Source organism: Saccopteryx bilineata, chromosome 1 (genome assembly GCF_036850765.1).
Source record: "Saccopteryx bilineata isolate mSacBil1 chromosome 1, mSacBil1_pri_phased_curated, whole genome shotgun sequence".
NCBI lineage: Eukaryota > Metazoa > Chordata > Mammalia > Chiroptera > Emballonuridae > Saccopteryx > Saccopteryx bilineata.
In genome coordinates this window covers 121,572,571-121,582,579 of record NC_089490.1, presented here as the reverse complement: position 1 = coordinate 121,582,579, position 10,009 = coordinate 121,572,571, and positions in this window count along the sequence as shown.

The window sequence follows — 10,009 nt, the reverse complement described above, 5'->3', positions numbered from 1 at the left end:
CAGAGTAAAATTTAGAAAACTCTAATTTAACAATCCAATCTGATTAGATCTTTATGGTTCTCCTGATGCTTTAAAGCCCATTGTTTTAAAGGATGGTGAGTCACAAAAAAAATTCACAGTTTAAATGAAAGGAACATAGTTGTACTTAAAGTTTTGCAACTATTATAGTTACTATAAGAGTAGTGTTCTAAACTTCACATATACATTAGCGTAATATATTTAAATTCTAAAAATTATTTGCATTGCACCCCTATTTTAGCATTCATTTTCATCCTCCATACAGGTGGTAGAACAACTTTCTCTATGTGCTGCCTTCAGGAGGTGGACAGATACAGTGTATGACAAGCCAATTAAAATGCTTAACAAAATTTGTAAATCTACAGCAGAAATAATAGGCTTGAAAACAAAGCTTTTATTTTAAATAATAAGGCTCTATTGAGAGAATATTGGGGATTTAAATTCTGACTTATTTGAACCAGTATAACTTGAAGCAGATTCTGAGAATATAGAATATAATACCAAACAACAACTTTATATTACCCTCAGCAAAAAAATAAAAAATAAATAAATAAAGCTTTATGAGATGAAGGATAGAAATAGAGGTAATATATTATTAAGAGCTTAGAATAAGTTGGTTTTTAAGAAAAATTTCTTCTCTACCTGCTTTTTTGAGTAAGAAAATTGAAATTCCAGATATGTTAGAAAATATTGGAGAACATGTAGTAACGATATACTGGACTCCTAAAAGTGGCCTAGGACACCAGCTTTATAAGTAAGTCCCATATTTAGTAATGCATCTTAGAGGTAAGTCAGCAATAAGAAAGATGCCTAGATTGATAGGCCAGGGGGTGACTTTACCGTCACGTGCAACACAAGGGATAAACATTACTAGTTCAGTCCAATACTCAGTCTTCCTTCCTCCTCTGACATAAGAAAGATACATTTCTCAGTTCTCTTATAATTAAGTGCAACCATGTTCTTAATTTGACCAACAAAATGAGATTAGAAGTGATGTATCATTTTAAAGGCCGGTTGATTCTCCAGCCTCTTTCTTCTACCATAGTGATAGAGGAGGCCAAATGGTCCAGATAGTATGCAAGATGGTAGGTGGAACCTTCCTCAGCTTGGCTCCTGTGTGGCCCTATGGAGCCAAGCTTCCTAGAAAACCTCACTGGGCATGCAGCATGAATTAGAAATAGCCTTTTGCATGTTCAATATCTGAGATTTGGAGATAGTTTCCTCCTCCCCTCCCTCATTTCTTTCTTTATGTCTTTCTTTCCCTTTTTCCTGCAGTGTAGCCTCTCCTATTCTAACAATGCATAGTACATGAGAATTCTCAAGTTCCCACATGGCAGGTGACTGGAGGACCTAAAAGGACTTGAGGTTAGAATGAAGACTATGTGGAGTATGTAGATTTTAGCAGTAATCACTGGCTTCATTATGGCAGTAAAAAGCTTAGATGTGACAAGAAACTGCATAGCAAAGGCCAGAGACCTATTGATTGCAGAATATTTAAATATTATAGGTAATATTCGGTAAGTAATACTTATGTAATTACTATAAATATAATATGTTATTTGGAAATTTAAGTTTATTCTAAGGAAAGGGAAGAAGAAGAAGGGAAAGAGAAAAATCCTTGAGCAACTGAATTTAAAGACTTAAGTGATTGCTTTAAAATAAGAAATAATGATGCTATCTTAAATTGGAAAATTCATTTCTTCCTGTCAGCCACAAAAATTGAGATCTCATCATATAAGTTGAGTAGCCAAAGTAAATAAGAAATAGTACCAAAAAGCAGAATTGACTTCCAGAAAATTAAACCAATAAAGAGAATTTTAAAAATCTTAGGACAAATGAGAGCACAATAATTAGGAGTGAAAACATTATTTTTATTTTCAGTTGATCAGATGGCTAATTTTTAAAAGTCCAAGGACTCAACATCAAAGCTACTAAAACAACAAAAAATCTCAGTAAATTCTTTAGTTTCAACACATAAACAAAACCATTAATTTAAAAATTTAAATTTAAAAATTAGAAGTTATAAAATACAACTAAAAGATATTCTATTCATATCAGTATATAAGTTATATAATGCATTTTGTTGCTAATAACACTTGATAAGATGTCTAATGTTTAAATAACAAATAATTTTCCTACATAAAAAAATCCCAAACTATAAAATGAAACTTTAAAACATTCCCTTTACAATAATGTATCATTATGAAATGGATTTTGCTGCTAGTGACAGAGACTAAAAATAAAAGCTGCATAAACAGACAGATGTCTATTTTTTACTAAAAAGAAGTCTAGAGATAGGAGTCCAGGAGTGGTATGGCTGTACAATTATCAGGCTTCTTATATCTTTCTGCTTTGCTATCTGTGGGGCAGCTGTGTTAGGCTTGCTCCGGCTTTACCAGCTGCAAGCATTTTGCTTGATTAGTGCATGAGCATGTGGCAGAGGCACGTGTGCATAGACTATATAAGGCTATAGGTGCTTCCCCTGGGCAGTCATTCTTCCAGGTCACTCGCCTGCCACCAAGAGGTGTGGTTTTCCTTGCTCCCTTGTCCTTCCTGCAAATAGCAGATTTTCCTTTATTAGCTCTTTCCTTTTCGTTGTTTATTTGCTCACCTGTCTTTGCGAGCTCCAATAAATGAGTATGGCCTGATGCTTTCCGGCTCCACAGTTTCTCTACTATCTGCCTGAACCCAATGTGAATCTGTCTGGCCTTGGCCACTGGCATTACACTATCCTTAAGAGAATGGCTTTTCTATCATCTAGTTTTTCCCTATGCTTATAATGGCTACTTGAGCTCCAGCCCTCATATCCACTGCCCCAAAGCAGGAAGGTGAGAGTCAAATGATGCATGTACCCTAGATATATGCCCCCACTTTAATAAATCTCTGTAGGAGTGTCATCTAACAACTTTTATTTATGTCCCATTGGCCAGAAATTATCCACAGACCATATCTAGTTGAAAGGGAAATTGGGAAATATAGTTTTTTTAACTGAAAATTTTGTAACCTTGAATAAAACTAGTATTGTTCTATTAAAAAGAAGAAAGGGGATTCCAATATGGTGATGGAGTAAGCAGATGTTCCCACACCAACCTGCCAGGACCAAATTGGATTACAACTCAATTTAAGAACAGTCATCTTGAAAAACCAACTTTGGACTAAACGAAGAGGAGTCTACAACCAAGAATCACAGAAAAAGCCACACCAAGACTGGTAGGAAGGGCAAAGATGTGGAAAGGACTGCACTACTCCCAAGAGTCAGTGGCCACTGAAGGTCTGGAGGGACTCTCATATTGAGGGGATGGTCACCCTGAGAAGTATGGGTGCTCATCCCCATGCCTGGAGCCCAGGCTAGAGCCCTAGAGCCTAGAAGAGGTACCCACACAGCATTTAGAAGTGGAAAGAGCTGGGTTTCTGTTTGTGAGAAAGAGATGGAACTCTCAGAGATGCAGGCTCCATCTTAAAGGGCCCACGCAGAAAATCTTGTTCACAGCTACTTACCCAGGGCTCCAGGGAAGGGAGAACTGAGAGGACTAGAGTTGCATGAGAAGAGTGTAAAGTTGGAGGCCAGGGAGAGACACTGTGGGGGACGGATACTGGAACCCCTGTGCTGAGTCTCCAATACTGTAATCGCCATCTTTCTTGGGTGGGGCAATCCCCTCTTAGCAGCATCTGCCTGGGGAGAAGCAACTGGTCCACCTTTGAGAGTCTCTCCTGCCCCAATCAAGGCGACTGGGTTGTTCTGAGAAGCCAGGAAGCAGGGGTGCATCGGTGACTCAGTTTTCTGCTGTTGAGGCCGGAGCTTCACACCCCATGCCTACCTCCATGCTCCTGAGTCTAAGAATGATAATTCACCTCATAGGAGACTCAGTAGAAACTGTCTGGAGAGCAGGCAGACCACAGCTCTGGGTCTCAGAGGCCACACCCACCAGATTCCAGGGGCCACACCCTACTGAGTTCTGTGAAAAAGTCAGGACAGACTGACACCTGGGGCCAAGAGGCATAGCTACCGCCACCACCCTTCCTAATCCCTGAATTGCCACAGGCTCTAGATTCTACCAGAGGTTTTTACAGTGACTGGGCCCAACAAGCAGCCAGCAGACAGAGGCAGCAGGAGGCAGAACTCAGGGAACCATGGCCTTTTAAGCGGACCTTCCCCCAGGGCCAGTGTGTGGGTAAAAGCCAGTGTAGGTGTGCAGCTTGGTATTTCCTTGTGCACCTGAGCCCAGCAGAGGCAGCCAAAAATTGGATTGCTTGTAGCTCAAAGAAGGTTGCTGAGGGCCAGTCACAGGCAGTGTCTCCTACTGGTCTGCACTGGGTTCCTACCAGGGAGGCCCAGGGCTGGCACATCAGTGGCCAGCTACAGAGAACATCAGTTCAAGACCTAATAACTTTTGCTAGAGTGGTATCCTAAGGACAGGCTCCTCACACCTGGCCCAGCTGAGGCAAGTTCTACTCTCTGTCATCAGCACTGGCATGATGGCTCATGTGCATTGGATAGGGTGGAGCTTCACAGTGAGCTGACCTGGGCACTGGATATCCTGCCCTGCTGGGCTAGATTACATGAAGGGAAGGGAGAGAGGCTTGGAGCATGGACAATGAAAGTGTGGGTCTCTCTGAGTCTATTGTTAGATCTGGTCAAGGGGCTTAGCTACTTTCCAGGGTGGCATAGTCAACCCCAGGAGAGGACTCTCTCAGAATTCCTCCCTAAGACCAAGGTCTCACCAGCTGTAAGAACTTCTGCAGAGGGGACTGTCAGCCCCACTGTATCTGAACCTGCTGCTCACCTTGTTGAGGAGAAATAAAATTTGAATATCTAGCATGGCTGAGGGATTAGGCTCTGGAGTAGGGGCCACATTTCTCATACTAAGTTCCTGAGCAAGAGACCCCTGAAGTAGGGGGTCTGACTAATGTTGTATTCCCAAACTCATCTGCCCTAACCCACCAAGTTTGCAAACTGTAGAGGAGTTGGTTGGGTGATGCCAATCTGGGCCCACACTACAGTCTTTCTACAGAAGACTGTGTGAAGACCAGGCAGCTGCGAGAGAAAGTGAAGCAGCTTAAAGTAGAGGCAAATATTATGTAGCTTGGGGCTTTATGGAGCTGCTGTCATCTCTAAGCAGGAGGAAGCTAATCCTTATACACAGGTTGGCCCCTCCCACACTACCCCAGCATGGGAAACACATACACAAACAGCAAAAAGAGCAGTAGCTGTAGATACATAGCCCACATTGGGTTACAAACAACAGCAGACCCCAACCCAAGAAGATCTAGAACCAACACAACTGGTAGTGGGTGGCAGACAGCACCAACCCTGGACTCAGCTAGCTACACAAGCAGCATGCCCAAAGGAGGAGTCTAGCAGGCCCCAGACATATTGGAGAATAAATATGCCCAACAGAACAGACATTGCACTGTGTGTAATACACATGATCAAGGTTGACCCTTAGAGCCAGCCAGAGTGAAGGAATAGCCATACCCATGAAAGAACCAACTGGATCTCATACTCACATACAACAAGAGGGAAAATATTACCCTCAAGAAGCATTCCTAGAACAAGGAAAACAATTGGCCTGGAGGGCAGTACCACCAAGCCCATCTCCCCCATAAAGACACTACAAAAATTTCAAAGTCAGACAGCACTACCTAATACACAGACAAAAAGGGCAAACAAAGAAATATGACCCAAATGAATCAAGAAGATAAATCCCCAGAAAAAGAACTAAATTAAAGGGAAGTAACCAAACTACCAGATGCAGAGTTTAAAATAATGATTTATAAGATGCTCAAGGATCTTAGAGCAACAATACATGGACTCAATGAGCACCTAAATAAAGAGATAGCAAGCATCAAAAAGACATTAAGGTCTGACCTGTGGTGGTGCAGTGGATAAAGCATTGACCTGAAACGCTGAGGTCGCTGGTTCAAAACCCTGGGCTTGCCTGGTCAAGGCACATATGGGAGTTGATGCTTCCTGTTCCTCCCTCCCCCTTCTCTTTCTCTCTCTCTTTCTCACTCACTCTCCTCTCTAAAAATTAATAAAAGAAAAAATTAAATATTAAAAAATTTTTTTTTAAGATATTAAATTTTTTTTAAAAGAACCAGTCAGAAATGAGAAATATCAGAAATGAAGACTGCACTACAAGGAACCAACAGTAGGCTGGATGAAGCAGAGGATCAAATCAGCAATTTAGAAGACAAGATAAACATAACCACAGAAGCAGAGCAGCAAAACAAAAAGAGTCTCAAAAAGACTGAGGAAACTCTAAGAGACTTCTGTGACAACATGAAGAGAAACAACATTCGCATCATAGGGATTCCTGAAGGAGAGGAGAATGAACAAAGGATAGAGAACCTATTTGAAGAAATCATACTGAAAATTTCCCTAAATTGATGAAGAAAAAAGTCACACAAGTTCAAAAAGCACAGAGAGTTCAATTAAAGAAGAATCCAAGGAGGCCTAGACACATCATAATTAAAATGCCAAAGTTAAGAGACAAAGAAAGAATACTAAAGGTGCTAGAGAAAAGCAGTTAATTACTTACAGAGGAGCCCCCATAAAGATGACATCCAACTTCTCAACAGAAACACTTGAGGCCAGAAGGGATTGGCAAGAAATATTCAAAGTGGTGCAAAAACAATAACCTACAACCAAGACCACTTTATCCTTCAAAGCTGTCATTTAAAATTGAAGAAAAAATAAAAAGCTTCACAGACAAAAATAAAAAAATAAAACCAAAAAACTCAAGGAATTTATTATAACCAAACCAGTCCTGCAAGAAATGTTAAGGGGCCTGCTGTAAAAAAGAGCAAAGGAAAAAAAAAATGAGAAAAAGAGGATTTTAGATTTAAAGAATAAAATGGCAATAAATAAGTATATGTCAATAATAATCTTAAATGTAAATGGATTAAATACTCCAGTCTAAAGATATAGGGTAGCTGCATGGATAAAAAAAAAACCCAGACCCACCTCAGAACAAAAGATACACATAGACTGAAAGTGAAGGAATGGAAAACAGTATTTCATACTAATGGAAATAAAAAGAAAAGCTGGGGTAGCAATACATATATCTGACAAAATAGCCTTTAAAACAAAGGCTATATAGTAAGGGATAAAGAAAGTCACTACATAATGATGAAGGGAGCAATTCAACAGGAGGATATAACCATTGTAAATATTTATGCACCTAATACAGGGGCACCTAAATATATAAAGCAGATTTTGATGAACATAAAGTATTAGATAAACAGCAATACTATAATAATAGGGGATTTTAATACCCCACTAACATCAATGGATTGATCCTCCACAGAAAATTAACAAAGAAACAGCAGATTTAAATAACACACTAAATCAGCTAAATTTAATAGATATCTTCAGAACCTTTCACCCCAAAGCAGCAGAATGTACATTCTTTTCAAGAGCTCATGGTACATTCTCTAGGATAGACCACATGTTAGGATATAATACAAGTCTCAACAAATTTAAGAAGATTGAAATCATATCAAGCATCTTTTCTGATCACAATGGTATGAAACTAGAAATCAACTATAATCGAAAAACTGGAAAACATTCAAACACTTGGAGGCTAAAGAACATGTTATTAAATAATGAATAGGTTAACAATAAGATCAAGGAAAATATCAAAATTTTTCTTGAAACAAATGAAAATAAACATACAACAACTCAAAACTTATGGGACACAGCAAAAGCAATCCTGAGAGGAAAGTTCATAGCATTACAGGCATACCTTAAGAAGCAAGAAAAAACTCAAATAAGCAACTTAACCCTGCATCTAAAAGAACTAGAAAAAGAACAGCAAATAAAGCCCAAAGGAAGTAAAAAGAAGGAGATAATGAAGAGCAGAGCAGAGATAAATGACACAGAGGCTAAAAAAGCAATACAAAAAAATCAATGAAACCTAGAGCTGGTGTTTTGAAAAAGGAAATAAGATTGATGAACCTTTAACCAGACACATCAAGAAAAAAAGAGAGAGGACTCAAATAAATAAATTTAGAAACAAAAGTGGAGAAGTAACAATTGGCACTGCAAAAATACAAAGGATTGTAAGAAAAGACAATGAACATCTATATGCCAAAATATTAGATAACCTAGGTAAATGAATAAATTGCTAAAAAACATACAGTCTTCCAAAACCCAATCTGGAGGAATTAGAAAACCTAAACAGATTGATTACAATAAATGAAATTGAAACAGTTATCAAAAAACTCCCAACAAACAAAAGTCCTGGACCTGATATCTTCACAAGTAAATTTTACTACATATCCAAAGAGGAATTAACACTTATTCTTCTCAATCTATTTCAAAAAATGCAGGATTAGGGAAGACTCCCAAGCTCCTTTTATGAAGCAAGCATTATCCTCATTCCAAAACCAGGTAAAGACACTACAAAGAAAGAAAACTATAGAGTAACATCCCTGAGGAATGTAGATGCTAAAAATCTCAACAAAATATTAGCAAACAAGATTCAGCAATATTTTCAAACAGTCATACATCATGACCAATTGAGATTTTTTCCAGGGAGGCAAGGCTGGTACAATATTCACAAATCAATCAATGTGATTCATCACATAAACAAAAGGAAGGAGAAAAGTCATGATTATATCAATAAATGCAAAAAAAGCATTTTATAAAATTCAGCACCCACTTATGATCAAAACTGTCAGCAAAGTGGGAATATAGGGAACATACCTCAACATAATAAAGGCCATCTATGACAAACCCATAGCTAACATCATACTTGATGGGCAAAAATTTAAAGCAATCCCCTTAAGATCAGGAACAAGGCAGGGGTGCCCCCTTTCACCACTCTTATTCAACATAGTTCTGGAAGTCCTAGCCACAACAATCTGAAAAGAAGAAGTAATAAAAGGCATCCAAATTGGAAAGAAGAGATAAAACTATCATTATTTGCTGATGACATGATACTGTATATAGAAAACCCTAAAGTCTCAGTCAAAAAACTACTAGACCTGATAAATGAATTTGGCAAGGTGGCAGAATATAAAATTAATATTCAGAAATCAGTGGCATTTTTATACACCACCAATAAACTGTCTGAAAGAGAAATTAAGAAAACAATCCCCTTCACTATTACAACAACAACAAAAAATAAAGTACCTAGGAGTAAATTTAACCAAGGACATAAAAGGCTTGTACTTGGAAAGTTGTAAGACATTGATAAAAGAAATCAAGGAAGATACAAACAAGTGGAAGATACATATACCGTGTTCATGGATAGAAAGAATAAACATTATTAAAATGTCTATATTATACAAAGCAATCTATAAAGTCAAAGCAATTTCTATTAAAATACTAATGACATACTTCAAAGATATAGAACAAATTTTGCAAAAATTCATATGGAACCAAAAAGAGCACAAAAAGCTTTAGCAATCTTGAAAATGAATAATAAAGTGGGAGGTATCACACTTCCTGATATCATGTTATACTACAAGGCCATTGTACTAAAAACAGCCTGGTACTGGCATAAGAACAGGCATACAGATCAATGGAACAAAACAGAGAACCCAGAAATAAACCCACACATTTGTGGTCAATTGATATTTGAAAAAGGAGGTGAGAGCATACAATAGAGTAAAGACAGTTTCTTTAGTAAATGGTGTTGGGAAAATTGGACAGGTACTTTAAGGTCAGTGGATAATGGGGAAAGGTCAGACCCACAAACTTTGGCTAGGGCCGCCCACAACCAAGAGTGCCAAAAGAAACTTCCCAGGAGCCCTTTGGAAAACAGCGACCGTCTGCCAGAAAGAGATTTCACCATGTCATATTAGCTCGACCACCCTAGGGACCCTTTAAATATCTCCCACACGGGTCACCACTTGCGACTTCCTTGGCCTCCATCTTTCCTGGGGCCAGGGAACCTCGTTGGGCGGGATGTGCTCTGTACTCAATAAAGCCTTTTACTATTCCACACTTCGTGGCTTTGGCCCTCTTCCTTCCTTCTTGGCA